The 24,145-nt window shown below is 56.3% G+C and overlaps 1 protein-coding gene across 2 annotated transcripts in view; it reads left to right on the plus strand.

Moving 5' to 3' along the window:
• FAM120B (family with sequence similarity 120 member B) overlaps positions 1-24,145 on the plus strand; it is a 106,465-nt gene that overhangs the window by 76,526 nt on the left and 5,794 nt on the right. Inside the window, exon 11 of one of the 2 annotated variants that reach the window (XM_073789855.1) lies at positions 4,104-9,919. The exons of the other annotated variant lie outside the window; for it this stretch is intronic. The gene's annotated coding sequence lies outside the window, so the exon portion shown is untranslated. Of the gene's footprint in view, positions 1-4,103; positions 9,920-24,145 lie in introns of those variants that run through there. 2 annotated transcript variants of the gene reach the window in all.

The raw sequence follows: 24,145 nt of genomic DNA on the forward strand, positions 1-24,145 counted from the left end.
GGTGAGCGTCGAGCCGGAAGACACAACCAAGCCCAGTGCGGGAGAAGGAAGGATTGAGTACTTGCAGCAAGTAAGGAGAGCACCAGGGATATTTCCCAGAGCAGCAAAATAGGGGATGTTTTAAGCCAAGGGTACCTGCATCTTCATGAGGGGGCTTGAGCAGAAGAGAATTCAACATAGAATTGGGCAGAGGTGGACACAGCCCAGGCTTTAGCTGACTGAAGTTGGGACGGTCAGCATCCCTCTTCGCCTCCTGGGGAGGACTTAGTTCCTGCAGAGTAACTCAGACTGTGGTGTGCGCCCCTTGGGGAGGAGCTGGGACTCTGTTGCATCGCTGTTCCGTTGCTTCTTGACTGGTCTTCCTTTGTTCCTGCGTTTCCCGCCTCCATTAAGATCATTAACTGCTGAGACCTGTTCAAGGGCAAGCGCTGTGTCCACGTTCAGATCACAAAAGGCTTAGGCCCCAAATGGCTTCTTATGTCAGGAAGGCCATGCCTGGTTCTTTCTCCAGGGACCCCCTACCCTGTTTGCTTACAGTTACTTTCTCTTTTGAGAACCTAGGGATACAGAGATTCTGTTTCTCCTGCTGGTTCTTGGGGAGACCAGCTCCCAGGTCTGGCTGTGACCTTGGGCTGCTTCTCTCCATCAGGACGGCGTGTGTCCGGGGCACTTCCACCGGGCACCACACAGACCTGCACGAGGAGGCCTCACAGGCTGCTGAGCTGCACATGCAGGGCCCACGCCCAGGTTTATCAGGAGAGGGCAGAGCATGGCAGTTCCTCCCAGAAACAAGGGCGCCAGGCCGCCCTCCGTGTTCTCCAAGTTGATGGGACCACCCAGAGCTGGGACCAGGCAGGAGGGCAGCACGGGACCTACTCCAGGGTTTCTGGGGCCCCCTCGGCGCTTTTTCAGCCAGACCCTGGGCGTGGGCAGGAGCGGATGCCCAGGCAAGACCTGAGGCATCTTATGGTCTCCAGGGAGTCAGTGGGAAGCCAGGGACCCGAGCGACTCCGTGCGGTATAGGAAGCCACCTCTGGGGAGGAGTCAGCCTCTCGTGGCCAGACTCACCCACCCAAGCCTCTCCTGAGATGCCCGCCCTGCACAGAGCCCCCGGCTGCCGTGGTGGCAGCGCCCCCAGAATTTCACAAAATCTGCTGTAAAGGTTCATTTGTGGCTCTAGGACGCGACTTCCCTCAGACCCAGGGGCTGGGTGTCACCACGAGGGTCTTGGTGCCCCGCGGTCACTTCATCAGCACGGCCCCCCAAGCTCAGCAGTGGCCCTCAGCCTTCCGCACCGCACTGCCCGCTGGAGTTAGTTAAGCGTCCGCACCCTAGCCGGGCCCCTGGCCACCTCCTGCCAGGCTCCCTCCAATCTCCAGTCACCCGCCCGGTGCTCGACCGCAGGCAGGTCCTCGCTTCCCGGAAACGAGAAAGCAGGTGCCTGGCTGCTCATTAAGTTCCACTTCCCTGGCCTTTCACCACTGCACTTGTGAGCATAAGATAGTGAGATTTCAATGAAATTAACACACATTGCTGGGCACCAAATGGCCTTAAGAGCAAGTCAAACTTGGAATTTTACCGAAAGCAAAACTCCCGTTAGACTTCTTATCTCGATGGCTTTTTAAAATAGGAATTTCTTCATAATATCTCAAGTATCTTTTAATTTCCAACAGATGCACATAAAAGGCCCATTTCCAGGTTACTTGGGTAAAGGGTGGCAAGTGCTGATTTCCCTCTGTGCCATTTGCCCTGCCTGTTCCAACATTATTTAAGCCATCGCAAATGTAGAAAGAAAGCGGACATAACATTGACACCAAAGAGATCAGCAAAAACGAAAGCTATCAACTAATCTAATGTATAAGCAAGTGTGAAAATCCTAAGTAAGTAATTAGCAAACAGAATCCAGCAGTGTGTTAAAAAGATTATACACTAATAAGGGACTAAGTAGTTTTTTTCCAGTGAAGTAAGAATGGGTCAATACTAGGCCTTTTGATATAAACCACCATCTAGTAGAGCAAAAGATTAAAATGTCTCTATAGATGCTGACAAACATTGGATGAAATTCAACATCCACTCTCAGCTTTTAAAATGCTCCTAATAAAACAGCAGTTGATGAATACGTCTTTAATATTATCAGTGCTGTCTCAGCCCGAAAGCTCACATCCTGGGGAACCCTGGAGACGCTGGGAAGAAGACAGACCCTCACGATCCCACAGCCCCTTCACACAGCTTTGGTGGTTCTGGCCCATGCAGTTGAGTCAGGAGAAAGAAAGTACAAAACTGGGAAAGGATGAGATAAAGTGATGGTTACTTACAGGTTATTTCATTGTATATCTGGAAAACCCTAGAGAAGCAGCTGAAAAATATGTACAAAAATATAAGAGAATTTGGCAAAGTAATCAGCAGGCTTCCTGTCTGGAAACAAGAACCAGTAGGAGATATGACAGAAGAAAAGGCTTCATTTATCACAGCAACAGAAGAAAGATAAGCTGTATAACAATGTGGTTAGGAAGAAATATGAAAGTCCTACAGCAAGAAAACTGTATAGCACCTCTGGGGAACGTGCACACCGGGACAGGGACCAGCACGCATGCGCTTGGGTTGAAGATGCCAGCTTCTGCACAGTTAATCTGCACACATAGTGCAACCCCAACTAAAATGTTAACTCTTTTTAACTAGACAGGTTAAATCTAAATTTGTGTGAAAAAATAAAAATAGGGCAAATCTAAGAGAAAAATCATAGAGGAATTAGCTCTATCAGATATTAAAACACGTTTTGAAGTTATATTTTAAACTCTCTTTTACTGGCAAATGGATAATTAGGAAGTCCAGAAACAGACCCAAAATACAAGTCATTTATGATAGAAGTGTTTAAATCGTTGGGGGAATGTAGTGGTGCTACATAGACAAACATCTTGGAAAACTATAAAGCTGGCCCTGTACTTCATCAAAGTTAATTCCAGACAGATCAATGATCTGAATGCTAAAGAAGAGAAACAGACGTGTACTGACTGAAAGAAACCACAGGAGGGTTTTTATGTTGTATGGAAGGCCTAAATATAGCACAAAACCCAGAAGCCATAATGATATGAACAAAAAGATGACATAAGAATAAAAATACTCTGCGTGGAACTAAACCGTCACCGTAAGCCAGTCAGAAGATGAAGATAAGCTGTAAAAGATGTTTGTAACAGAAACCGAGAGGAGTTTCTTTGTTATTTAAGTCAATAATAAAGAGACCAATAGGTCAGTGAGGAAAAGGAGGCAAAGGACGTTGACACACAGCTCACGAGAAGGAAGGAGAAGTCGCCCTTAAACGAAAAGATGCCCAGCTTTTCTCATAAAACTCCCCGAGCGACCGTGTTCCACTTGGGTCAGGCTGAGCAGGCAATACGAAATCCCTCCCTTCTCAAGGGACGAAGAAGGTTTGGCATGTCCATCAGAACTCTATTTCCATGAATGTGTTCCACAGGTACAGTCACACGTGTGTGCAGTGACACGTGTGTGGTTATTCGTGGCCATGTTGCCCGTGGGTCCACCCTCATCCACAGATGCTGTTGCGTGTCACCTGCCCGCTGAGCGCTGGCCCTGCAGAGCGGAGCTCGGAGCCCAGCGTTGTGGCCACCAAAATCCTCACCTGAGACTCGGACCCGTGGACACCGTTGTTTCCCGTTAGGACCCCGATGTGAAGGGCTGGCTTGGGACAGGTGTGACCCCCAGAGCCCTCGGTGGCTTTGTGAGCCCCGAGTCATGGGGCCCAAGTCCCTGCAGGTCACAGGCCATCCTGAGGGCCCTCGTCCCTCCAGAGACCCTGCCCCTCACGCCCGTACCCGCACTGTTGTGGGAGACCTCACCAGGGCCCGGAGCAGCCTGGGCTTGGGGGGGCCCATCCACAGGGGCCGAGGAGCCACCAGCTGGGTGTTCACTGAAACCACGAGGTGTGTTCAAGTCTCCTCATGTGCGTCTCAGCATGTGTCTGGGCGAGGCTTTTCTCCCTGTGGGTTAATTTGCAGAGAAAATACTGCAGTTCAGAAACATGTACAAATTGAAAAGACACAGGAACGCTGGAACTGCCTTTTCTGATCACTTACTCAAATTCATAGGGCTGTCTGAGCAGGATCCTTGCTCCTGGAGGCCAGTGGAGCCAAGCGACTTTGACCCCACGGAGGGCGGGAGCCCTGCCTTTCCACCCCGAGGACGGACCCCTTCTCCCAACACAACCCATGTCACACGGACGAAGCAGTGATCGCATGGGATGAACTCACCGGGAAGAGACGAGGAAGCTGGACATATGTATGTTGTGGAAGAAACTCAAGAATTGAAAAGCCGTGGAACTAGGGACCTGGGTTTAAGGTTGAGGTCTCCAAGTCTGTGAACCTGCCCCTCTCCCGGGGACGCGAGTCCTGTGCCAGATACAGGCTGGCACCAGGTGGGCCCCCCTCGGGGGCTCGACCGGGCTGGCAGGAGGCTGTCCCCTTGTCCGGGGTCTGTAGCTCTGCGGCACCTGCCCGCTGTCCAGACGCTGTCCTGCTCGCCGAGCTGACCATCTCCCCCCGGAGCCCAGCTCCAGTTTCCAGCTGTTCCCACGGATCTGAGAAGAAACTACGATTTGCACAGCAGCCGAAGGGGCTTTTTCATTCTGGAGTATCTGTAACAGGTGGGAAACCGATCTCCCAAATGAGCCTCGTTGACACCCCTCTGTCCCTGTTTCTTGTGGGGAGAACAGCATCTGGCTTATAGAAGCTACAGCCGCGGCCTCTACATGTAGTCGGGCCGCAAAGCCAGGTCTGATTGCCCAGTTCAGTTTTAGTTTTGCCCACAGAGGTAGCTGTTGTGTTTTGGCTGTGTGATAGTGATGACGGGGCTAAATGAGACAGGTGCTTCTCTGTAAGCACCTTTGCTGAGCACACAGAGACCTTGCACTGTGACTGTAAGTGGCCTTAGCCACTCGCCCAGTGATCCTGTCGGCTGCTTTTTGTGCCGGGGGCCAGGAGACCCCCTCAGCCCCATGTCGGGTGGACTGCAGAGGAGGTGGAGAAGATGGGAGGGGCTGGGGTTCCCATCACAAACACTCCCTGCAGCACGTCCAGCTCACGGGGGGTGGACCCCACTCCCCGGCCCCACACATGGTTCTCTGAGCCAGTCCTGTTTTCTCCCAGGGCCCCAGCAAGGCACAAGCTGACCCTGACTTTCATAAGAAACTGTGGCCGGCATGAGGGGCCGGGGCCATGTGGCCAAGGTGGTTGGGAGACTGGCTGTGTGACTTTTCAGCAAGTTACCCTCTCTGAGCCTCAGTTCCCTCAGCTCGGAAAGCAGGACAACACTGGGTATCATGTAAGGACCAGCATGCAGTGCCCAGCACACGGGAGGTCTGAACAGTCGCCGCTTTCCTCCCTTCCCCCCCACCCCCCCGGTGGGACCCCCGAGGGGTGGGCCCAAAGCTCGATGTCACTGGGAGTCACCCTTGAGCCATGGTTCTTGCTTCTCAGCGGATGTGCCGCGCCCGCCCCGTGGGATCCTCAGCAGTGGGGATGGGGGCAGGGCAGGAGGAGGTGGGGCCAGGGGGCCACAGACGTGCAGCCCCATCTGCCTGGGACCCAGGCGGCAGTGCCGTTGCTGTGTTTGTGTCCAAAGCCCATGTTTCATCGCAGAACCTGACAGTATGTGGATGGGATACTTGGGTGATCGCCTTGACAACAGGCACCTCTAAATCCTCTGTCCCGGCAGATCCGCAGTGGCCTCGCCCTCCTGGCGAGAATGGTGCCCTGTTGCCTCACCTGGGTCTACAGTGTGTGTGTGTGTGTGTGTGTGTGTGTGTGTGTGTGTGTGTGTGTGTGTGTGTGTGTGTGTGTGTGTGTGTGTGTGTGTGTGTGTGTGTGTGTGTGTGTGTGTGTGTGTGTGTGTGTGTGTGTGTGTGCGCGCGCGCGCGCGCGTGAGTTACATCTCTCGGCAGCTGCCGCCCACGCAAGGCCAGCCAGCTCTTCTTTCTCCTCTTCCCCCCAGGGGAAGGGGCCTTACCTGACGCAGCAGGGGTTTGTGGAGTGTCCACTTGCAGCTTGCCAGGCGGGGGGGGGGGTCACTGCTCAGCTGGCCACCACCTCGCCCCTCCCCGGCTCAACTCAGGCGGAGTTGGAGCTCTCTGGGCCACTGTGACCCCCCCGCCGAAGGAGTCCCCGTGACTTTGGGGGAGGCAGCGTCCCTGCCCTCTTCTGAGAGGGAGCCGTACGACCCTGGGTGGGGGTCAGGCAGAGAGGGCAGTGGGGCTGGTTCGTCACCACCCAGCTCTGCTCGTGCGAGAGGACAGAGGAGGACCAGGCACACCTTCCTCACCTCCGACCGGGGGCGCGTCCCACCAGCCCTGGTGTCCTCTGGGACAGTGTCGGCACGGCCATCCGTGGGTCCTCTGGGGACCAGGGTGGGTCCTCCACTTCTCTTGTAAATGAGGAACAGAACGGAGGTCTGCCTCAGCCCCGAGGGGGCGGGGCTCTGGCCCTGACCCGCAGACACAGGAATCTGCTTTCTTTAAACAAGAGCGGGCATGCACCTGCGCTTGGAGTGGCTGTTAGGTGTGACCCGGACGTTGGGTCAGGTGCTCGCCGACCGCTGACCCAGCCCCTTCGGCCACATTTCCTCAGGCTCCTGTAGCGGACTGAGTGGATCTCAGACTTTGTGGCCAGAACCGCCCAGAGTTCAGGACCAGGCGGGCACAGGAACCTGCGTTTCTAACATTGCTGAGGAGCTGCTGGTGCCCCTGGCCCGGGGAGCAGACTTGGGGACCCAGCCTCACTGCTGACATTCAGCTTCAACTCCAGGGCTCGCGGGAGGCGCCCAGGGCCCCTAGGAGGCAGGAAGGCCCAGTTAAGAGGTACATCATGCTGCTGAAACCTGACTTTGTGTGTAAATTTCCTGGGGATCCTGGTTCAGGAGGCCTGGTCCCCCTTGTGATCAGTGTTGACAGCACAGAACATCGCAGGGGCCACCTTGCTTCTCGGTGCTGGGGACCAGGCCCCGACATCCGCGGCTGCTCTGTGGTCCATATGTCCCCCTTCTCGACCGGAGGCCTCTGCCTGACCCACGGGAGCCTGCTCCGGGGACTCGGAACTCCTGCCCGACCCGGTGGCCGGAACCCCAAACGGCTTAAAATCTCTGTCTGTCCTGCTGGCTCTCACCTGCTGACGAGGACCTGGTTAGAGGGCCGGCGGGTCGTGTCCTACCCAGGCTCCAGGCTCACCCACCTGGGTGCCGGGACCCAACACCCGGCCCCGGACCAGCCGCTGAATCGCCCGAGGGCGACGCCCCTCACGCCGCAGAGCCCCGGGCAGAAGAGTTCCCTCTGCTGCCCCCGCGCTGCTCTCCCGGCCCAGGCTTCCTCCTCTGAAGTTTTCCCTCCCAGCCCCCCATGCAGACGTGACACGTGATAAAGAAAAATGAGCCGACCTCCGGCTCTTATCTGGGGATATGGGGCAGGCGACCCTTCCACCGACCGACCCGCCACGGACACGCCAGGCCCCTCTCTCCGGCGGACGGTGTCCTCCTGCCCTCGTGCTGGCCCCACACCAGTGTCACAGATCACAGCGTTTCTGAGCTGAGGAGACTCCAGGACGAGCTGGACGACCACGCCCGCCCCTCCAGCCGACGGCATGGGCGCAGGGGGAGCGTGCCTGGGCCTCCATCTGAGCGAAGCGATCGGAAGTCGGGGCTGCAAGCTGCGACGCCCCTGACCGCGGCCTCGGCCGCAGAGGAATGTGCCGCCGTGAACCGCTTCACACTTGGACTTCCCACCTGCGAGGGGCCGGCAGGGGGCGCTCAGGACACCGCCCTCCCTGGGCTTTGAAGTGGCCACGCCTGCACCTCGGCCAGCAGAGGGTGGGAGCCTGGCGGGCATCACACCTTCCGGCCGGTTGCAGGGTTGCCCGGGGCCTCCTCCGAGGGAGTCACAGATCTGCATAACCCAGAGGAGGGGCGGGGTGGCAGCACAGGGCAGCTGGCAGATGAGAAAGGTGGGCCCCCCCAGGCCGCAGACCTAACCCCAGCAATGGCTTGGGGTTCCAGGTGCCACCTGGGCGGGCTTGGGCTGTTCTCTGTGGGAATTGCTGCAAAGACACTTCCGCTGCTAGGAAGCTGGTGGGGAGCAAGTTCCGGGGTCTCCAACTCCACAGAGGGGTCTGAACCCCCAAAGCCAGGATTACGTCGGCCTTTGCCCTTGGATCACAAGCCAACGGGCTTACTGAGCCAGTTAAGGCAATGAAGCCGTGTGGCCCCCGAGGACTTGACGGGGTTAAGGCTGAGGGAGGGGTGCAGCCCGAACCTGCTGGCAGGGGGACCGACGTCCCCCAGGCTTCCCGCTGCCCGTCATGGCCCCGGGCCCTGGGCAGCCCTCCAGGGTCCTGGCTGCAGGGTGAGGCTGGGTGTGGAAGAAAAGTCACTTCGGGAAGCTTTCCACTCAGGCCTGCCTCGCCGCCAGGGGTGCTCAGAATATTGCTTTTGAGACGATTCTGAGGCGGGGCCCCAAACGCTCCGTTCCCACAGTGGAGGACCCAGGACCCGGAGCCCGCGGCCCGGAGGCCGGAGACAGCGGCACGGGGCCCAGGAGGGAGGGTGGTGGGCCCCGGCGCTGGCCGGGGAGCTGCGAGCCTCTAACCCACTTGGCAGATCAGGGAATCGAGGCTCTGGGAGACAAGTCACCCACCCAGGCCACCGCAACCCGGTTCTGCTGGCTCCCAGGGGGCCCAGCACTCTGCTCCTGTCCCACGGCGCCGCAGCCCCTCCCTGTCAGGGGCGACGGAGGCCACATCCGAGCCAGGAAAGCCCTGTGCCAGCACCTAGCCACAGGCCCCCAGGGCTCCGACTCCTCAGGAGACAGGAGCGGCCACAACCCCTGGGTGCCTGCACACCCCATGACCTACTGAGAACAGCAGACGTGCATGTCGAAGGAAGCGGAAGTGAGGACGCACGGGGGCCCGAGGGGCCAGGGGCAGCCGGCGCTGCAGTGGGTGGGATTCGGGCCACGCTCAGGCCTGCGCCAAGGCTTCGGTCAGACTTCTGGGAAACGGCGTCCCCCAATCAGGGCAGCAAACCTTGTCTCGATGAGGGTGGGGAGAGCCGGTGGGACAGGTGTGGAGCAGACACACAGTAAATCCTGGGGAAAGCGGCAGGGGCACAAGAGGGAGGGAGGTGGCTTCTGCTGGACAGGCAAACGGGGCCGCATGTCTGAGCCTCCATCCAGCCTGGGGTAAAGCCAGAGGGAGCAGGCGTTGGGGCAGGCTCAGGCCAGGCCACACCGTCAGAAAGCCTGGGCTGACGTGCCTGGGCCGACCCCTCTGGGACACCCTCGTGGCGCCTCGGATGGGCCGGGCCACGCTAGCCGTGAGTGCCAGGGCTCCCGGCCTCACGTCCACGCCCGCTGCCCTGACGCTGCCTGGTGACTCTGGCCCTGCGAGGGCTGGCTGAGCAGTGTTCTAGAAAAGCCCACCCTCTGTGTCCTCAGAAGCAGGCCAGCAACTGGCCAACCCCCCAGCACATCCCTGGAGCCCCCTTTCTACCCAGTGGTCTGTCCAAATCCTCCCCGCGTCAAAAGGAATGCTTTCAGCTACAAGTAGCAGACTCCTGGAATAACAGTGTCTTCAGCAAACAAGCTGTTTTTCTCACAGAACAGGGAGTCTTGAGGTGGGGAGCTCAGGGCTATTTCAGTGCTCACTGATACCAGGCCGCTGGGTGAGCGCCTCCTCATGGCCACAACGTGGCTGCACAGCCGTAAGTGTGATATGCTTACACAAAGCCAGAGGGAAAGGAGTGGGTGAGAAAACGTCCACCTAATTAATAAACAAATAACATAATGTGTGCAAGGTGTCCCATAACAGGGGCAGCAAAATCGTAGTTTTCGCTTTTATTAAAAAAAAAAAGGAAAGAAAAAAGAAAACGTCCAGCTAGTGGGAGTTAGCATGAAAGAATCTTGGCAGGAAAGTGACAGCTTTTCCCAGCCACTGAGAACCCAGAGTCTCTGTGTGTGACCAGCAGAGCTGCAGAAGCATGTGGACCCATCCAAGGAGAAGGAAACAGCGGGACGGACGCACCAGGCCAGCTTCACGGGCAGCAAAGCGGAGACTGAAAGAGGTGAACTTCGGAACTCTGCCTGAAGTAAGAAAAGTGGAACATGGACCTTGACCCATCACATGAGTAGCTGAACTCTTCAGAACCAGACGGGGAGTGGGGGGGTCACTCCATGAGGCCTGTCCGACCGGCCACTCCCTGTTCCTGGCCAATCTGAAGACCACCTAAGTGACAGTCCGGCCACGCCGTCTGCTGTCTCAGAGCCCAGCCCGTCTCGTCCCGTGTCCTCTGTAGAGTATCACCAGCCCAGTCAAGATCAGCGAGGCCAGAATGGCTCCCAGAAACACATCCAATGCCAGGAACACGCCCTGGTCCTCTGAATGCGGGGCATTTCGGCTGTGCACTCGGGACAGTGCCCTGCACACGGCGCTCCCTCTGTGGAGCTGCCTGTGGCTGGTGACGCCCGTGCACCGGGCAGCACTGCGAGACAGAGGCAGCCTCCCTCCATGGGTGTCGCTAGCGCCTGGGCCTCATGCTTTCTCAGACAGACCCTGCAGGACAGAGCAGCTGCTGTGAGCGGTGGTCCAAAGAGAAGGGAGACAGCGCCACAGGCGTCTGGGAAACCCAGGTGAGACACGATGGTCCTGTGTAGGCTGCTCAGGACGCCGCTCCGTGCCGCCTTCCTGGAGGCTTGGGGATTGGCCACGGTGCCATGTTCCCAGTGTGTCGAGGAGGGCTGTCCGTCAGTGGGGGGGTCCCGTGCCTTCCCTCCTCTTCTGGGCCTGCCCCTCGTGGCTGCCGTGTGCTGGGAGCCATGGGGCCACCAGAGCCAAGCCTCTGCTGCGCTTGGGACCACGGTGGGTGGGGGAGCCTCAGCGCTGGGCGCTGTCCCCACGTCAGCGGTGGGCTTTCCAGGCTGCTGGCCCACGGTAGGATGGGGGAAGACAGGGAGAGCAGCCCTGAGTGTGAGGTTCTCTGGAGGCTGAGACAGACAGAGAAGCTCTCCCACAGACCCTCCTGTTTCCTGAGCTGAGTGGCAAGGACTTGGCGTGCCCGGAGCCCGGGAAAGTCACATTTTACAGTCCCTGCTGTGTATGGGATGTAGGGCCCCAGAGAAGCGTTCACTTTGCCCGGATCCAAATTGGTGCTGTCTACTGCTGAGGCTAGTTTCTTTTTCTTCCTGCTTTCGCAAAAATGAGCAAGTTAGCATGGAAGCACCGAGGAGTCCCAGCTGCTCCCGACCCAGGCTCCCGACCCCTTCCTGAGGGCACCCGGAGGCCAGAGGAGGACTGTGGTCCCGGGTGGTGCCTGGACTTGGAAATCCAGGGGGAACGGCAGCCTCTGCTCACGCCGAGCACACGGGGCCCGTGTGGCTGGCAGTGTTTATTGTGTTAAGCTTCTTAGACAAATAGCTATTAAATATGTAAAACTGTTAAATACTACAAGTCCCTCCCATCAAATGGCGATGATGAGAAGCTGGCAGTGTTGCCGCACAGTCTAATCCACGAAGTTTGCGTGACTTTGTCAGACAGAGGGGCTGCCACCCAGCTGCTGTAACCACAAAATGGGAGGAGGCCGCACATCAGAGGCCCCTGAGATGAGGGTCTCTGGGGATCTGGCCAAATGATCTAAAGCAGACATCCGGGCCTGCCTGCGGGTTCAACAGCCAGGTCCAGGGGCGGCTTAAGAAATGCTAAATTATTTTCCAAGGAAAACAATGTATAATATAACATACAAAATGCCTAGCACACAGTAGGGACGCAATAAATATTTGTTAAGGATTTGATGAGCGATGGAACATTTGCATTTTGGTGTAACTTTTATCATTGCGTAATCAAAGAAATCCAAAATTCACAGCAATGCCGCCAAGCCACAGAGCCTGTGGCCTTCCCCATCCCGTGTTCAGCCTGGGTTTCACGTCTGTCCAGCGCCTGCCCCGTGTCGGTCCCAAAGTGACCAGTTGTCCCCTATTGTTACCGTACGTCTCAGCACCCCAGAAGGCTAACCACACTTTTTACTGAAATACAGACATAGGAAAATATAAATGAGCAAAGAAACTACCTCCCACAAACATAAGGAACTTGAAATGGCCTGTGTGCCAGTGTCACTAGCAAATCTGCAAGAAGCCACAAATGGTGCCGCCATGGGTGGGGAAGCGGCAAGACACCAACCACCCCTACGCTGGCCACGGCCCTGCAGAACCCCCACACCCCAGCCCGAGGCACGCGCTCGTTCATGCCCGCGCACAGCCCATCCCCTGGCGGGTGCAGACTCAGGGCCCCCCATCCTCGTGTCAGCGGGTGGGCAGCGTGGCCTCTCCAGGCAAAGTGGTTTTTTTCCAGTGAAGTAGGAATGGGTCAATACTAGGTCTTTTGATGTAAACCACCATTTAGTAGAGCAAAAGATAAAAGTATTGTCTTTAAAGATGCTGATAAACATCGGATGAAATTCAACATCCACTCTCTGTGTGTGAAATGCTCCTAATAACATAGAAATCCAAATAAAATAGAGATCCGACACCCTGGAGCCCTCTTCAGACCCTCAGCTGCTTTTTTCCGCAAGCTCCACGTCTGGCCCCTGTCAGGCATCCCCAGGCTTTCACCACCACACAGCTTGTGTAACGCAGACAAGTATTGATATTCCTGACCTGTGTTTTATGTGTCAAATAAGTAACATAAACAGAAAATGCTCACAGGTTTAGCAATACTAGCAGACTTTTTTTTAAAATTGAAGTGTAGCTGATGTACAATATTATACGTTTCAGGTATACAATATAGTGATTCACAGTTTTTAAAGGTTATACTCCAATTATAGTTATTATAAGATATTGGCTATATTCCCTGCGCTGCACAATGAACCCTGTAGCTTATTTTATATAGAACAGTTTCTCTTACCCTCCTAACCCCTAGCTTGCCCCTCCCCCCTCCCTCTCCACTAGTTCGTGTTCTACATCCGTGAGTCTGTTTCTTTCATGTTTTCTTCACTAGTTTGCTGTATTTTTTAAATTCCGCATATGAGTAATATCATACCGTCTTTGTCTTTCTCTGTCTGACTTCTTTCACTTAGCATAATAATCTCTAAGAAGTCCATCCATGTTTCACTCCTTTTTAGTGGCTGAGTAGTATTCCATTGCATATGTGCACCACATGTTCACCGTTCACCTGTCGACGGGCATTTAGGTTGCTTCCATGGCTTTGCTGTCGTACATGGTGCTGCACTGAACACTGGGGTGCGTGTATCTTTTTGAATTAGTGTTGAGCACCTCCTAAGCATCGAGCTCGGGTGTTGTGCACAGAGTTGGGGCGGGTGGGGAGGGGAGGTAAAGAGACAGGTGCCCCCAAAGGGCCAGCAATGGATGAAGCTCAGGGCCCACACCACCACTGCAGGCAGCGCCGAGTGCGAGGGTCACCCCTGGTAGCAGAACCTTCTCTCTGTGTACCGCCAACCCAAGGCCCCCACTGCCTAGACCGGCGGCAGTGTTGGGGTCGATCACATGAGGGCCCGGCGAAGGAAGCGGGGCATCTGGCCCGTAGGCAGAGGTGGCCCCCAGCACTGTCGGCCAGGGCATCGTGAGAGGAGGGCTGAGAAGGAATGGCCTGGGAGGAGGAGACCAGCTTTGCAAGATGTTACTTAGGCTCGTAGTGGCTTTTTCCCTGGCTCCTGATGGGGATGGTACCTCAGCACTTGTGCATACGGGTCCGCTCTGCTTGGAGGAGAAACTCGGCTCCCAGTGACAGACAGCCTTGGTGGATCAGCGTGGCCTGGAGGGGAGCAGGCATTGGCATCCCCCCACCTCCCAGCCGAACTGGGAGAAGGGCTCAGGGAAAAGGGGGCTGGCACAGGTGTCAGTCAAACAACACTTCCCCTGCACCCCACGCTGTTACAGAAGTGGAATCAAGCTACGAATCAGCCTGGGAGCTACCATCAAGAAGGCAAGAAATAACAGATGTTGGAGGAAGAGGAACCCTCGTGTGTTGTTGGCAGGGATGTACAATAAGTCAGTGCAGCCACTGTGGGCAACAGAGTGAAAGTTCCTCAAAAACTAAGAGTAGAGCTACCATACGATCTAGCAATTCTGGTTCTGGGCCTTTGTCTGAAGAAAACAAAAAGAGTAATTCAAAAATTTATATGCACCCCAATGTTCACCGCAGCACTATTTATAAGTGTCTTTACAGCCAAGACGTGGAAGCAACCCAAGTGTCCATCGACAGACGAATGGATAAAGAAGATGTGGTACATGTATACAATGGAATACTACTCAGCCATCACAGAGAACGAAATCCTGCCACGTGCGACGTGGATGGGCCTTGAAAGTATTTTGCTAAGTGACGTAAGTCAGATGGAGAAAGATGGATTGTGCAATGTTACTCATCTGTGGAATCTGAGAAACAAAACAAAAACAAGCTCATAGATACTCAGCTGTATTGTGTCAGATGGAAACTACGCTTGTGGTCGTGATCACACTGTAGTGTGTACAGATGTCAAATTATATTGTTCTACAGCTAAAACTTCTATTTTAAAAAAAGAAAGAATCAGCCGAGGGGTTGCCTTTGCAGGAAACGTGGTCACAGAGGGGCGATGAGGGCAGGCAGTGGTATCAGAGGGCGCTCGACACGGCCTCTGGGACAAGGGTGCAGGGCAGGAGGGAAAGGGGACCTTTCCCACAGTGCATAATTTATTTTTAAACCTGTGAGAGGCAAGCAGATGTGTCTGGTGGTTTTGCTTACAGGCCCAGAGTTGTCACCAGGGCCCAGCTAGTCTGGGCTTGTTTGTCACCGGCACAGGTCTGCACACACAGGGGCCAGCAGGAGCCTGGAGCCCCCACCCAGCACACCCCCTCCAGCAGGGGCTGGAGGCCAAGCAGGGCTGCCCCTCCAGCGGGTGGGCGGCCGCCATCTGTCCCCCCGTGGGGCTTCTGGGTGTGGTCCCACCTGAGGCAGAGGGCTGGATCAAATGAGCTTTTGAGGTTCCTTCCCGCACAAGCCCCTGAAGTCTGTTCACTGGAGCCCGTGAAAGGTTAAAAGCAGAAAGCAACCGTGAATGTAAAAGAGGCAAATGGAAGCTTTGGCTTTCGCCCTCCTCTCCCTGCGAGAGCCACACCAGGGCCTGCAGCTCTCAGCTTCTAGAGCTGCTGCCTGCCCGCACGCCTCTGGGAACTAAGCCATCAACAGTAGGCTGAGAAGTGAGGCCGCACCATCTCCGCGCACAAATGACTCTGAAGAGTGTCTGAGATCAAAGGAGCCAGGCGGCTTGTCCCACAACGGCCCCCAGACGGGAATTCACACCTCCCTGGGGCTGGCCCCGTGTGAGGAGCCATCGCTTGCAAAGGTGCATGAGTTTGAACTTTCAAAAGGTGCCGTCCGGCAGCCCCTCCAGGGACAACAAGATGCAAGGGTGACCTTGCTACACCACAGAAGATGCTTTTGTGGGGTCTGCATTGCAGCGGACCCTCTTCACAGGTCCTTGGCTTGAGGCCTCTAGTCCTGCTTTCCACAAACTGTGCCCCTCGCCAGCCAGGCGCAGAGCTGCAAGCTGTGTTGGAGTCCAGTGGGCTGCCCGGTGTGACCTGGAGCCAGAACTCGAAGGACAAAGAGCGAGGACAGGACACATTGGGAGGGACAGCGGTGGACACCTCGGCCAAATGGACGCATAAAACCTTAATCTAGTAGCCGGAGTGGATACACCTGAACTCGTTAACACGACCGATTTCCCTGAACTTCCCCGATTCAGCTGGGAAACCAAGCACTGGCCACTTGAGTGTGTCACTGTAGCCCTGGTGACATGAGCACGTTCACTCAAAACGTCTCTAAAATGGTGCCCGGAGCACGGGGCCGGGGGCGCGCGTCCCTGCAGGGGGACTGCCCTCTTAGGGTAGCTTGCACACCCTCGGTGCTCAGTGAATGTTTGTTGGACACACGATTTGATGCTTGATATGACCTTCCTGAGGGTTAGCCTCTGTCACGGAACAGTAATTCACCCGGAACTCTTCAAGTGAGGTATGTTAGTTGTTTCTGCTCACTTCAGTTACTGTTTAGCAGTGTTGTCTGAGCATCTGGGGTTTGCCCCCGTGGCTCGGACGTGCATGGAGGCTTCAGCTGTCCAAGAAGTTTTCCCAGAACAATCAAACTGCAGGCCACCATAGTTCACCTGAGCCCTGTGGCCCAAATCCTACGAAAACACTACTTCAGGAAGAACTTAATTTTGTCTACAAGAAGTGTCCTTGGCTGCTATACACCATAAACTAGTGAGATAGTTGTCAACAGAAATCCTTCCTAGAATAGACAAAAAGTTTTCTATTTAAAATTTGCCAACCTAAAAAATACCTACACAAGATTGTCTGTTTCTGCCAGTTTTTCTAAAGCCTGACTCATGGCTACACAATTTACCCTTGATCTTGGCTCACCAAAGATGGTCTTAGTGGTTTGAAAGTCAAGTCGACAGAGTTCTAAATAAGCCCCCCTTTAGCAGTGGATGGAGCAGCTGTCCATCTGGGCCGTTCACTAAACACACACCAAACCCGGGGCACCCCTGCCTGCACCCCCGGGGACGGGACGCCCTCTGGACAGGCCCCAGGTGAGCCCCAAACCCAGGCCGTACCCTCTCACATCTGCCCCCTGAGGAAGCAGAGCTTTGCTCGCCTAGGTGCTCACTGACTGTTCCTGTGACAATGGAACAGAATTAATGAGCGTAAGGGTGGCCGCCCTGGACCCCGGTCCTCGACTGCTTCTGTCAGCAGAGGTACTGGCTAAGGGTAGGTGGTGACCGGGCACAGCTGCCCCTCCACCCCAAATGAGACCAGCCCTCACCAAGCAGCTGTCAGGCCGGCCAGCCAGATTCCAACAGGTGGTCTGTACAGGTTAAAAACTCCCTATCCTGTTACTGGTTCCCAGAGCTATCCAATTCCCCCTTCCTTCTTCTGGGGAGAACTTTGTTATGAATAGAAACTTTGAATCTCAAGGAGCGTCCTCTGTCCTTCCCTCCCGGGCAGGAGAACCTCAGACCAGACGCAGAGGAGCAGAGCCCGTGGTGCTGAGTCCCCTCCTGCCAGTGGGGGGCGCCCTGAGCCGCCCGACCGGACATCAGTGCTCACGTTGGCAGTTCAGGCCAAGATGCGGACAGGGGTTCAGGGATCCGCTTCCCAGCCCACCAGCCAGGAGAAAAGGCCTAAGATGAGGGGCTAAATGATCCCTAAGGCCCTCGGCCCCAAAGTTCTACCACCTTACCGGGCTCACGACCCCACTCACACTCTGGCCCTTCCCAGTGCAGGGGCGCTGGGCAGGTGGGCAGGGGCAGGGGGGTGGGGTTCGGGGAGGCTGGAGGAAGGCACTGGGGCTTGGCACGAGCAGGCACTAGCTGCGTGACCTTGGACGAGCGCCTTAGCCTCTCTGACCCTTGGGGTCCTCTTCCAAGGCGGGGATGTGGTGCCTCCCTGTCAGGGCGGTGAACAGGGGCGCAGACCTGCGAGCGCAGCGGCTGCCACCGGCTCCTCACAGCCTTCCCCTCCCCCGACCACATCCCTGTCACTAAGAATTCATGGTCTCCCCAGATGTGTTGAAGTTCCTTAAAGAGGCCTCGACAAACCATGAATCCTCTCAGTTTCCTCATTTTAAAAAGCTGAATGACACTTTCAACAACTTGTACTGCAAACGTTACCATGGAATCCAGTGGAAAGTTACGTAAAAGTCCTCGCGCAGTCTAAACGTGACGCGAACGTTATTTATTGCAAGGATGCGCTCACCGTGGCGACTGATTCCGTGGGCACTTCACGTATTAAAAGTGGATCTTGCCACAAATGCTCATGGTTCAAGGAAGTCTCTGTCCTGGTTTTTTACGGTTCATGGTGGGGGATGAGCGTCATTTGACAACCTAAGAGAAAGAAAAGTAGATAATTAACTTTGGTGTTTTTCCTTTTACCTTTTAATTGTTTTAGCTCATTGGTTTTGTCTTGTTTTGTTTTTCTTTTCTCAAGTGACCACGCCTGAATACAGGCTGTATCCTCAGTAACAGAATGATCTGGGCAGTTCCGAGGTGTGTCAGTCCCTCTCAGGCCTCCTCAGCCAGCCAGACCCACCCCGGTTGCAGCCGTCCTGCTGATCGGTGACCAGTTGCCTGGGAGAGCAAAAAGGGAAGGGGACTGTTTCCCCTGGTCCCACGTCCCACTGAGAAAGGTTCAGGGGAGGCTGGTGTGGTGACCAGACAAGGCGGGGCTTCCGGGAGACTCCAGACAGCCAAAAAGGAAAGTCAGGAATCGCAGACTCACCCACCCCCTACCACCCTTCTGTCAGGCAGGGTCTCACTGGTCAGCCCCGAACTTCAGCTGAGATCCGAAGCACAGTCAGTGGTGCGTCCGAAGAAAGGATGAGCGAGAGCCCCGCCGGGGGCCACCCGGCGGGGTTTGTCCCCGGGGCTGCGGTTGGAAGAGGTGGCCCTGGCCCGCGGCGAGCCGTGGGGCGTGGAGGAGGGAGGTGGTCTTGAGACAGGCCGTCTGCACTCCTGCTTGGTGTGGCGCCGCGGTCAGTTCCTTTCCCATGAAAGACCCTCCCAAGTCCTGCTAGGGAAGCCAGTGAGTCCTAAACAAGCCACGTTCATTTGGCATTTGACTTTATGACGTCCTTCGCTGTCTGCAGTAGCTCTGGGCAATAAATGTTTATCGGTGAGGCCCCGAGCGCCACCACCTGCGACTGGAAAGCACAGTCGCGGTGTCTGGACAAGACGCGGTTTGTCTTCTCGCGGAAGGGAGTCGCTGGTCCGACTGGAACTGCACGATGACCCAGGACCGGGGGGGTCTCATTTTGCTTGAGACCCAGATGCGGAGGAGGGCGCCTTGTCAGGGCCCTTTCGGAGACCCCAGCAGCACCCTCCGGCTCCTGGGGAAATTCCCAGGCTCCCGGGCAGTCAGCCTGGTGCTGGCAGCCCTCTTCCCGGGTGAGTAACCGAGGTCTGAGAAGCTGTGCCTTTGCCCCAGATTATACAGCTAACAAGTGGTGGGTCCAGGGTTCCAAACCAGAATCCAAACCCAGGTCCGTACTCAAGTAGGCAGGCACGCGCACGCGCACACGCAGGCACACGTGTGCACGCACCTGCACACGCTGCCGAGGGCAGCTCAGAAGGCTGCCCGGGCCCAAGGGCCTTCACGCAGGCACAGCGGCCACAGAGCATCCAGGGTCAGGCTTGGGGCTGCGGGAAGAGCAGCTCCGTCTCTGGTCCCATCTGCAGACTCTGCCGGGGCCGTTTAGCAGAGAAGCCCTAAGTCCCCACAGATCACTCTTTACTGTTTAAAGAACAAGGCAGGTGGGGCCTGGCAGCCCACGGAGCTACCAGCACCCTCTCCTGAGGTCTGCGTGCCTGCAGGGCATCTGACCGCCCTGAATTCTAATCCTGGAAGCAGGAGCGCCAGCCCTCTCACCGGGCTAGTCCTGAGAGGGTGGGGCAGGGGTTGTTTCTGGAAGTCCAAGCTAGAGCCCGCCCTCGGCTTCAGACTCCGGAAGTGCCTGTTCCCTGTGTTATGTCCTCCTCTGCTTGAACCAGCTCAAATAGATGCAGGTGTCTGCAGCTATGCTCTGACCCCCAGATCCCGCATCTGCCCCCAGCTGGGCCTACGCTTGCCCCCTTCTGGAGGTGAAGAATGTGCTGACGAGCAAATGAACCCTCGGGCCTGTTCTTTCTTAGCTAGAAAACAAGCCGGTCGGCTGAGGTATTGCTCAGTGAGTCCTCACCTCCAGCCCTCCCACCCCTTCATGGGAGAGCCAGGCCTGGAGAGTTGCCCCCTCGTCCCGGGAGGGGGCCTGCCAGGCCCGCTGCCCACAGACGCTGAGTGAGAAAGGGAGCCTACTGCCCAATGCCACCGAGCACCGGGGTGATGGCTTGGAGCACAGGGTTGTCATAGCGATAGCTGGTTACTGCACCCAAGCATGGTTTTGAGACTAAAACGAGACATTAGACGGTTTCGTGTGTCACACACACACGCGCACTATCGTTGAGACACCGTCGCCTGACAGTCTCTGCCGGTGTCTGAGATCCAGCTGTTCGCTGGGAATTCCTTTCTCCCCGGTCATCGGTTCTTCTCTTCCCTCCACCCAGCTCAGGACCGTGCAAGGGTCTGATCACAGACGCTGTGCTCTGTAGGCAACTCCCTGGCATCTCCCTACCCTGCGGGTGCGGTTCTGCTACCTCAGGTGGGGCAGGGCACCACCAGGACAGTGGCCCCAGACGGAGGGGCATCCGCAAGCCCCTCGAAGCCTTCCTGGGCCGCCATCTCCACCCTCCTCCCCAGCCGCCCCACAGCTAGTCCTGTGTGTCTGTTCCCTTGCTCAGCTCTGCCGGCTGCGTTCCCAGCCAGGCCCCCGTGAGATGCACTCAGGGAACCTCTTCCACACCAATGAGTCCCGCGGCACCGCCCCCCTCCAGACCCCGCTGTGTGATTTAATAAACACAGACGCCTCCATCTTCCCCCCACGCTAAGCTGCCTTCCCTCCTCCCCAAGGGGAGCTGTCGTGCTTGCCATCGTGGCCTTTCCCGGCAACTTCTAGTTGACTTGGGGACACACAGCCTCTCCGGTCTGCACAGGTGTGGCTTCCCTCCACCTTTGGCAAACTGCCCTCAGGCCCAATGCAAACATAGTAATTTTGCTCTCTCCATCTCTTCCTTTTAAATTTCCTCCACAGCTTCCCCGGGAGTAAGGAGGCTCAGACAAGCTGAGCAAAACCCAGGTGCCCCTGAATCTCCCTGAGCCTCAATTTCCTCATCCATAAAATGGGGGTGTCCTTTCCAGGAGGTGTGGCTGAGCCAGAGGCAGCTGTGCTCACCTCCAGCAGGTGCCGGACGCCTCTCCTTCCTCTTTGTGTGTGTCTCTGCCCCTGTCTCTCTGTCTCTCTCTCTGCCTGTGTCTTTCTCTGTCTCTGTCTCTGCTTCCACCCCTAACGGTCATGCCCTGGCTACCTGGCCTCAACGCTGAGCCCTGGGCGTCCAGTAGACGCACATAGGAGCCCCTGCCGTGCTCACTGCCCTTCTTAAGTCACTCCTAGTTCAAGGGTAGCGTCTGAATCTGCCCTTGGCCCAAGAGGCAGAAGGCCCAGGGGGCTGATGGGAAACTGAGGGGACGGCCAGCTTCTCTGCAGGAGCTGGCACTTGAGACAGACAGGCAGCAGAAGGCAAAGCCAGGAGACACCCAGAGAGCAGGTAACGAGAAGCGGGGTCGGCGCAGGGGCCACCTAAGAGGGGCTGCGTGTCCTGGGCCGACCATCTTCCTTCCCTCTCCTGACCCCTCCTGATCCGAAGGCTGCATGAGCCCCTGCAGCCCAGGTGGGAGGGTCGGCCTGAGCCGCGGCCACATCGGCCTTTCCGTGTCTGGGGGTGTGTCTTGTCTTCAGCCAGGCCTTCGAGGGGCCCGGCCGCACCCTGACCCCTTGTCATCCCCAGTCCTTGGCTCTCCCAGGATCGCGTCTCCTTCAAAGTGGCCACACAAGCTAGCTTGACGAGCTAATCCCAAAACCTGAAAGAAATGAGGCACCATTGAAAGCAGTCAGGCAGATGTCACCTAGAGGATGGCTCTCCCTCTCCTCTGCCCAGAAGGCTGGTAAGTGGGGACCTCAGACAGGTCTGGGCCACCAGCATGGACTGTCTGAGCACTTTCTCCTCACGGACTTCTCATCTAGAGCAGAGTCGGAGGGGATTCAAAAGCAACAGGAGATAAACCTGGAAAAGCAGGTTTTCTCCTCATTGTAGTAATTCTTTAAGTATAATCACCATAGTAGCAGCTAATGCTTACTGGTCGCGTATTGCTTGTCAGCTGTGTTTTCAGTTTAAGCCACTGAACCCCGTGGCACAGATACCACCATCATCCCCATTATTTTACAGATGTGGAAACTGAGGCACAGACAGGGCAGCACCAGGAGTCTCACCCTGCGTTCTCACTTCAGAGCCTGAACTCCTAACAACCGCTGTCCTTTGCAGTTTTCAGGGAACTGTCAGAAGCTAAGAGATCTGTAACATTTCAGGCTTTGGGGTCAGATGCGATCTCCTCGCCTCTCCAGCTGCTGTGACCGTGGGGAAGGATTTAACCTCTCTGAGTCCCAGGTTCCTCATCTGTGTGACAAAGTAGGCCTACTGTCAGGCTTAAATGGCATGAATTCTGTTACAGATGACGCGGCCCTCCTGGTCAGAGCCGAGCCTCCAGGCTGAGAGGGGCTGGTGAGGGCGGAGTCTGAGGACTGTCCCTTGGGCAGGAGTTTTCCTTTGTCCCCTTGGTTGCCGCCCTCCTTCCTCTACCCCACAGAGTGCTTTCTGATGGTTCTGGAAGCCCTCCTGCCTACCCATTTCTGTCCAGGGCGACTCCCCAGCTTGCGTCTGCTGGTTCCCAGTGTGGCTTCACGCTCATGACATAGAATCACAGAGTCCCCTCAAAACCCGTGTTCTCGAAGGAGCGGAGGGTCAGAGGCCTGAAGTGGTCTGTCCCGTGTCACAGGCTGTGCAGTACAGACGGTCACCAGCCGAGCAGGGGCTGGATCCGTTCACCACAACCAGGTGCTGTGCACCCTGAGCGCCAGACACCCGTCCAAGCGAGCAAGACGTGTGGAGCTTTGCCCTCCCGGCTGCAGCCGATAGGGGACAAGATTATAACCGACAGACGCTGCGCAAGGGGCCGCAGCAGGAAACGATGGCGGAGGTGGGGAGGGCGTGGTGCTCCAGAAAGGGACGAGGGAACCCCATCTTCTGAGCAAGCCACCCGCGCAGGGCGTCCCACAGGCCGGGCGGGCGGTGCCTGCTTCCCGCCCGCTCGCAGGGGCCCTGCTCCCCCGCCAGCTTACGTGTGGCCTCGTGCCCTGCCTTTCGGGCCCAGGCTCTCTGAGCACCTACTGTTTACAACAGAGCAGGGAAAGAGTGCGGCTCCTCCCAGAATGGGGCGCAGGGGCTGGGAAACCAGCAGCTGCTCTGGACAGAAAGCTCTGCAGAAAAGAGAATATCTGGAAGCAGCCCTCTGACCTCCATGCCACAGGGCGGGAATGTACCAGCTTGCAGAAGCGTCTGGGCGACAGAGCTGCGCGGGTTTCAGCACCACTCCCCACGGCCTGTGGGCAGGCACAGGGACTCCCAGAAGGGGAGAGGGCAGTAACCCCTCTTACCCTCAAGCCTTTCTGTGCCTTCCCTCACTGTCATTACCACATCTGTGAACATCTAGATGCCAGAGAAACAGGGCACTGGATCAGGTCTCTAGTAGCCACGTTCTTGGGCAAATTTTTCCCCTTTAAACGAAGTAAGTCTATTAAAGAGTATGAAAGACAACAAACAACTCTGGACACATGGCCTGTTGAGGCTAAAAGAAATGAAGGTTTCTTCATTGGGGAAAGGCTTTGGGGCGACATCTCGACTCTGGGAAATAGAGCACAGCTAATATCTGGGAGGAAGGCTCTCGTGCTCCGACGTCTCGAATGTTGATGACTGTTGTGTGGTGTTTGTTGTGCTGTGTTGTGTTGTGTTGCTCACTTGCCTTTCTTTCTGGGAGGTTGTGCATCTCCGATCTTCTCCTTCCTTGGAAATTTTTAGCAAGTAGGCAAATTCACACGTATGAAATCCATGGGTAGTGAGGATTGACTATACGTATGTACACATGTAGTCTCAGGGTATGTACATGTGAGAGGGGCACCAAACAGGCTGCACTGAAGTTGCCATCCGTGTATTGTACTACTTTGCTGTGCCCTGCTTGCTCCAAGCACTGGGACTGAAACACTGAGAGACACAGAGTTGCTGCTCCCAGAGGCTTTATTCTTTTTAAATGTTGAGGCTTCTTTTAATTTATTTATTTTTATTTATTTTCTGGCTGTGTTGGGTCTTCGTTTCTCTGCGAGGGCTTTCTCTAGTTGCAGCGAGCGGGGGCCACTCTTCATCGCGGTGCGCGGGCCTCTCACCGCTGCGGCCTCTCCCGTTGCGGAGCACAGGCTCCGGACGCGCAGGCCCAGCGGCCATGGCTCGCGGGCCTAGTTGCTCTGCGGCATGTGGGATCTTCCCAGACCAGGGCTCGAACCCATGTCCCCTGCATTAGCAGGCAGATTCTCAACCACTGCGCCACCAGGGAAGCCCTTCCTAACGGCGTGAAGAC

The sequence above is a fragment of the Tursiops truncatus genome, chromosome 12 (genome assembly GCF_011762595.2).
Source record: "Tursiops truncatus isolate mTurTru1 chromosome 12, mTurTru1.mat.Y, whole genome shotgun sequence".
Lineage (NCBI taxonomy): Eukaryota > Metazoa > Chordata > Mammalia > Artiodactyla > Delphinidae > Tursiops > Tursiops truncatus.